Source organism: Schistocerca nitens, chromosome 4, assembly GCF_023898315.1.
Source record: "Schistocerca nitens isolate TAMUIC-IGC-003100 chromosome 4, iqSchNite1.1, whole genome shotgun sequence".
Classification (NCBI taxonomy): Eukaryota; Metazoa; Arthropoda; class Insecta; order Orthoptera; family Acrididae; genus Schistocerca; species Schistocerca nitens.
Genome location: NC_064617.1, coordinates 856,391,161 through 856,398,792, shown reverse-complemented (window position 1 = coordinate 856,398,792; position 7,632 = coordinate 856,391,161).

The following is a 7,632-nucleotide window of genomic DNA, read 5'->3' as shown; positions in this document are numbered from 1 at the left end:
GTTTTTAGATTGGTTACTGCTGCTACAATGGCAGATTATCAAGATTTATATGAGTTTGAACGTGGTGTTACAGTCGGCGCACGAGCGATGGGACACAGAATCTCTGGGTTAGCGATGAAGTGGGGATTTTCCCGTACGACCATTTCACGAGTGTAGCGTGAATATCAGGAATCTGGAAAAACATCAAATCTCCGACATCACTGCAGCCGGAATAATATCCTGCAAGAACGGGATGAACGACGGCTGAAGAGAATCGTTCAACGTGACGGAACTGAAGTCCTTCAGCAAATAGCTGCAGATTTCAGTACTGGGCCATCAACAAGTGTCAGCGTGCGAACCATTCAACGATGCATTGTCGATATGGGCTTTTGGAGCCGAAGCCTCACTCGTGTATCCTCGATGACTGCACGACACAAAGCTTTACGCCTCGCCTGAACCCGTCAGCACCGACACTGAACTGTTGATGACTGGAAACATGTTGCCAGGTCGAACGAGTCTCGTTTCAAATTGTATCGAGCGGATGGTCGTGTACGGCTATGGAGAGAACATCATGAATCCATGGAACCTACATTTCACAAGGGAACTATCCAAGCTGGTCGAGGCTCTGTAATCGTGTTGGGAATGCGCAGTTGGAGTGATAAGGGACTCCTGATACATTTAGATACGACTCTGACAGATGAACGTACGTAAGCATCCTGTTTGATCACCAGCATCCACTTTTGTCCATTTTGCATTGCTAAGGTTCAAATGGTTCAAATGGCTCTGAGCACTATGGGACTCAACATCTTAGGTCATAAGTCCCCTAGAACTTAGAACTACTTAAACCTAACTAACCTAAGGACATCACACACACCCATGCCCGAGGCAGGATTCGAACCTGCGACCGTAGCAGTCCCGCGGTTCCGGACTGCAACGCCAGAACCGCTAGACCACCGCGGCCGGCCATTGCTAAGGACTTGGGAAATTTGAACAGGACAATGCGATACCCCACACGTCCAGAATTGATACAGAGTTGCTGTAGGAACACTCTTCTGAGTTTAAACACTTCCGCTGGTCAAAAAACTCTCCAGACATGAACATTATTGAGCACATCTAGGATGCCTCGTAACGTGCTGTTCAGAAGGGACCTCCACCCCCTCGTAATCTTACAGATTTACGGACAGCTCTGCAGGATTCATGTTGTCAGTTCCCTCTAACACTAATTCAGACATACGTCGAGGCCACGCCACGTCGTTTTGCGACATATATGCGTGCTTGCGGGGGCTCTACATGATATTATGCAGGTGTACAATTTTCTTTGGCTCTTCAGTGTGCATGCGCGTAAGCACTACATCTTGCCGGTGATAAGTAACGTAATTTTACATTAAAGCAAAATGACAATCTCTTATAGAAGGGCCGGCCGGAGTGGCCGTTCGGTTCTAGGCGCTACAGTCTGGAGCCGAGCGACCGCTACGGTATCAGGTTCGAATCCTGCCTCGGGCATGGATGTGTGTGATGTCCTTAGGTTAGTCACGTTTAATTAGTTCTAAGTTCTAGGCGACTGATGACCTCAGAAGTTAAGTCGCATAGTGCTCAGAGCCATTTTGAACCTTATAGAAGTTCAGTAATAAATGCAACAGTTATGGAGGTATACATCAAATTTAAAAGTATCTGTGAAGCATTTATGCGGCAGAGTGGTACTCTACGTAAATTGGGCGTGTAGAAGATAAAAATTCTATTACAAAAAAATTGTTTTGTTACAATAACGTGAAGGAAAGAAAGAAATTGATAAAGTTGCATCTAAACATAAAAGTGAGAAGCTTCTGCCTAACTGTACGGAGGCTTACCAGAGAAAATATAAACCATATTACGAAATACCATTTTTTGGAATACAACTGTAGGAACATGTGCTAAACAGCCACGAAGCTCAGCAGTATAGAGGAAGTACTTCGAGGAGAACGGCACATTCGCCGATGTTAGAAGAGATTGGTAAACATGGATTATGTGACCGTGCGCAGTAGTTAAAAGCTGTCAAGGAAGTGCTTACTCGCGAGTTGCAACTGATCGTTCAAAATATTACCATCTCTTTTAGCAAGATGTCCATAAATTTCAAGTTCTTCTAATAAATTCGGTTTCCAGCCTTTTATTTCTTTTCGTAAAATTACGGTTTCTTCTATTTTTCTTCTAAGCATGGTCATAAATAAGTAAATGTTCAGCAAGAGAGGAATTATGAACTTTTCCCACTTTCTTAGACAACAGGTGCTCCTTATATCTGGCTTTAATAGCTCTACCATTATGCCCTACATAACAGCTAGAGCAATCTTAACAGACGATTTTATAGACGCCTGAATCTGTGAAAGGTTCAGTTTTTAATGTATGTACTAAATTTTTCTTTGAACTGTTGTTAGTAGAGGAGGTAACTTTACAACCGTATTTTCTAGTCAGAAGACGGCCAATCCTGTAGGACCTATTACCTAAAAATGGTATCGAAATGAATTCGCCATTTACCTCTTCATTCCTATTCCGTTTCTTGTCACCTAGTGTTGGAAATTTTTTATTTGTCCTTTTGTTACTAAGTATCTGGTCGACTACGTCTTCTCTATAAGCATTATTGCAAGCAGTAGTCTTAATCAAATTAACTTCTTTCTGAAAATCACATGGGGAAAGTGGCGTTGTTAAAGCACGAGTTATTGTTGTTGTTGTTGTGGTCTTCGGTCCTGAGACTGGTTTGATGCAGCTCTCCATGCTACTCTATCCTGTGCAAGCTTCTTCATCTCCCAGTACCTACTGCAACCTACATCCTTCTGAATCTGCTTAGTGTATTGATCTCTTGGTCTCCCTCTACGACTTATACCCTCCCCGCTGCCCTCCAATGCTAAATTTGTGATCCCTTGATGCCTCAAAACGTCCTACCAACCGAACCCTTCTTCTAGTCAAGTTGTGCCACAAACTTCTCTTCTCCCCAATCCTATTCAATACCTCCTCATTAGTTACGTGATCTACCCACCTTATCTTCAGCATTCTTCTGTAGCACCACATTTCGAAAGCGTCTATTCTCTTCTTGTCCAAACTGGATATCGTCCATGTTTCACTTCCATACATGGCTACACTCCATACAAATACTTTCAGAAACGACTTCCTGACACTTAAATCTATACTAGATGTTAACAAATTTCTCTTCTTCAGAAACGATTTCCTTGCCATTGTCAGTCTACATTTTATATCCTCTCTACTTCGACCATCATCAGTTATTTTACTCCCTAAATAGCAAAACTCCTTTACTACTTTAAGTGTCTCATTTCCTAATCTAATCCCCTCAGCATCACCCGATTTAATTTGACTACATTCCATTATCCTCGTTTTGCTTTTGTTGATGTTCATCTTATATCCTCCTTTCAAGACACTGTCCATTCCATTCAATTACTCTTCCAAGTCCTTTGCTGTCTCTGACAGAATTACAATGTCATCGGCGAACCTCAAAGTTTTTACTTCTTCTCCATGAATTTTAATACCTACTCCGAATTTTTCTTTTGTTTCCTTTACTGCTTGCTCAATATACAGATTGAATAACATCGGGGAGAGGCTACAACCCTGTCCCACTCCTTTCCCAACCACTGCTTCCCTTTCATGCCCCTCGACTCTTATAACTGCCGTCTGGTTTCTGTACAAATTGTAAATAGCCTTTCGCTCCTTGTATTTTATCCCTGCCACCTTCAGAATTTGAAAGAGGGTATTCCAGTTAACGTTGTCAAAAGCTTTCTCTAAGTCTACAAATGCTAGAAACGTAGGTTTGCCTTTCCTTAATCTATTTCCTAAGATAAGTCGTAGGGTCAGTATTGCCTCACGTGTTCCAACATTTCTACGAAATCCAAACTGACCTTCCCCGAGGTCGGCTTCTACCAGTTTTTCCATTCGTCTGTAAAGAATTCGTGTTAGTATTTTGCAGCTGTGACTTATTAAACTGATAGTTCGGTAATTTTCACATCTGTCAACACCTGCTTTCTTTGGGATTGGAATTATTATATTCTTCTTGAAGTCTGTGGGTATTTCGCCTGTCTCATACATCTTGCTCAGATCTTGCTCAGATAACTCTACGAGTTATTGCTGAATGAAAAGAACACAACTTTTATCATCTGCGAAAAGTCTGAGGTTACTATTACATTGTCAGCAAGATCACTAATGTACAGTATGATCAGAAAGGGACGCAACACACTTCTCTGGGACACACCTGAAATAACTTCTACATCTGTCGACGACTATCCATGCAAGGTAAGTTGCTGCGTCCTCCCTATCAAGAAATACTCAATCCAGTCACAAATTTCACTTGATACCGCACACGATCATACTTTTTATAATAAGCGTAGGTATGGTACTGAGTCGAATGCTTTTCGGAAATCGAGATGTACTTTATATACCTGACTGCCTTGATCCAAAATTTTCAGGCCGTCCTGTGAGGAAAGTACCTGCTGCTTTTACGAAGTACACGCAAGCTGGCGTAGAGGAGGTTGTTCTGTTCCAGATACTTCTTTATATTTGAGCTCGGAATATGTTATAAGACTCTACAAGTGAATCTCAACGATATTGGAGAGTTGTTTTGTGGATCACTTCTCTCTCCCTTCTTGAAGAAAAGTGTGACATGTGCTTTCTTCCAGCTAGTGGGCACGTTTTTTTTTTTTTTTTTTTTTTTTTTTTTGAGAGACGTACGGTAATTATAGTTAACAGTGGGGCTAACTCATCCGTATATTGGTTATTGAATCTTACAGGGATTACATCCGGTTGAGATTTCATTCGATTTTAATTATTTAATCTCTTTCTCAACGACACTGACACTAATATGATTACATTGATGCACTCCTGAGTTTTCGTTTGTAAAGGAACACTTGAAAACACAGTTAAAGATTTCTGATTTTGCTATGCTACTTCCAATTTCAGTTCCTGTTTTGTCTATGGGTGACTCAACACTACCTTTGGTACCATTAACAACCTTTCTGTACGACCAGAATTTCTTTGGATTTCGTGAAAGATTTTTCGTCAGTATTCTGGTACGGTAGTCGCTGAATGTTACACCCATTGTTCTCTTGACTGCCCAACGCGTTTCATTCAGCATCTTTCTGTCTGTAGCCCTATTTGTTTGTATGCAAAAAGTTACATTTATTTACACTCATGTTCGGAAAAAGCAGAACACCGTAAACGACTAGAGATAGAACGTTCATATTCACAGGACATGTACATTACTATGTGCTGCAGAATCGATTAGCATTTGAACTATGTCGGCCAGCGGGTTCGATGCCAACATCCATACTGTGACGCAACAAGACCTGCCGGTAAAATGTGCCTGGGGCTCTCGTCGTCGCTATGAAGCGAATGTAACGAATCAGTGTGCTTGAGCAGACGTGCAGGATGTCTCGCAGATGTATGCGAGAGTCGTACCGTCAAATCAGCGAGTTTGAAAGAGGGCGCATTACTGGCATGAGAAACTGTGATGCATCCATCTGGGAAATTGCTGCTCGTGTGTGACGAAGTGTTTTGGCAGTGCAACGGGTGTGTGCAGAATGGTTCATGAAAGGTCGTAGAACACGACGAGATGGGTCATATCGCACCACCCAAGCTCAACCCTCCCCCCTTCTCGCCGGCCGCCAGCCGCTGTGGCCGAGCGGTTCTAAGCGCTACAGTCTGGAACCGCGAGAATGCTACTGTCGCAGGTTCGAATCATGCCTCGGGCATGGATGTGTGTGATGTCCTTAGGTTAGTTAGGTTTAACTAGTTCTAAGTTCTAGGGGACTGATGACCTCAGATGTTGAGTCCCATAGTCCTCAGAGCCATTTCACCCCCCCCCCCCCCCCCTCCTGAGAAGATTGACACGTGATCCGAATGGCATTGCAGGGCAGGTCTGCGTCCTCCTCGGCGCTGGTACAACACGGAACAGTACACCGTCAGGGTTGACAGTTCACAGTCCATCACCGTTTATTATTGCATGGGTTACGTGCGCGTCGTCCACTTCTCCACCTACACTACTGGCCGTTAAAATTGCTACACCAAGAAGAAATGCAGATGATAAAAGGGTATTCATTGGACAAATATATTATACTAGAACTGACGTGTGATTGCATTTTCATGCAATTTGGGTGCATAGATCCTGAGAAATCAGTACCCAGAACAACCACCTCTGGCCGTAATAACGGCCTTGATACGCCTGGGCATTGAGTCAAACAGAGCTTGGATGGCGTGTACATGTACAGCTGCCCATGCAGCTTCAACACGATACCACAGTTCATCAAGAGTAGTGACTGGCGTATTGTGACGAGCCAGTTGCTCGGCCACCATTGACCAGACGTTTTCAATTTTTCAATTGGTGAGAGATCTGGAGAATGTGCGGGCCAGGGCAGCAGTCGAACATTTTCTGTATCCAGAAAGGACCGTACAGGACCTGCAACATGCGGCCGTGCATTATCCTGCTGAAATGTAGGGTTTCGCAGGGATCGAATCAACGGTAGAGCCACGGGTCGTAACACATCTGAAATGTTACGTCCACCGTTCAAAGTGCCGTCAATACGAACAAGAGGTGACCGAGACGTGCAACCAATGGCCCCCCTTACCATCACGCCGGGTGATACGCCAGTATGGCGATGACGAATACACGCTTCCCATGTGCGTGCACCGCGATGTCCCCAAACACGGATGCGACCATCAAGATGCTGTAAACAGAACCTGGATTAATCCGAAAAAATGATGTTTTGCCATTCGTAGACCCAGGTTCGTCGGTGAATACACCAATGCAGGCGCTCCTATCTGTGATGCAGCGTCAAGGGTAACCGCAGCCATGGTCTCCGAGCTGACAGTCCATGCTGTTGCAAAGGTCGTCGAACTGTTCGTGCAGATGGTTGTTGTCTTGCAAACGTCCCCATCTGTTGACTCAGGAATCGAGACGTGGCTGCATGATCCGTTACAGCTATGCGGATAAGATGCCTGTCATCTCGACTGCTAGTGATACGAGGCCGTTGGGATCCAGCACGGCGTTCCGTATTACCCTCCTGAACCCATCCATTCCATATTCTGCTGAGTGTCATTGGATCTCGACCAACGCGAGCAGCAATGTCGCGATACGATAAATCGCAATCGCGATAGGCTACAATCCGACCTTTATCAAAGTCGGAAACTTGATGGTACGCATTTCTCCTGCTTACACGAGGCATCACAACAACGTTTCACCAAGCAACGCCGGTCAACTGCTGTTTGTGTATGAGAAAACGGTTGGAAACTTTCCTCGTGTCAGTACATTGTAGGTGTCGCCACCGGCGTCAACCTTGTGTGAATGCTCTGAAAAGCTAATCATTTGCATATAACATCATCTTCTTCCTGTCGGTTAAATTTCGCGTCTGTAACATGTCATCTTCGTGGTGTAGCAATTTTAATGGCCAGTAGTGTAGGTGTAGATACGGTTAAAAGCTAAGTGGTATCATAGATTTCCGTAACTAAGTGAAATTCCGTAAGATCCTGCCTTATTACAAAATGTGGACATGCTCGGTCTGTCATCAGATAGATGTGCGACTGTGTTCATGTAGCGGCGAGTTTCAGCCTCAATCCTGTTACATGTACAGCTACTTGCTCCGTAGGCATCTACAACTACATTTACATGATTACTCTGCAATTCAC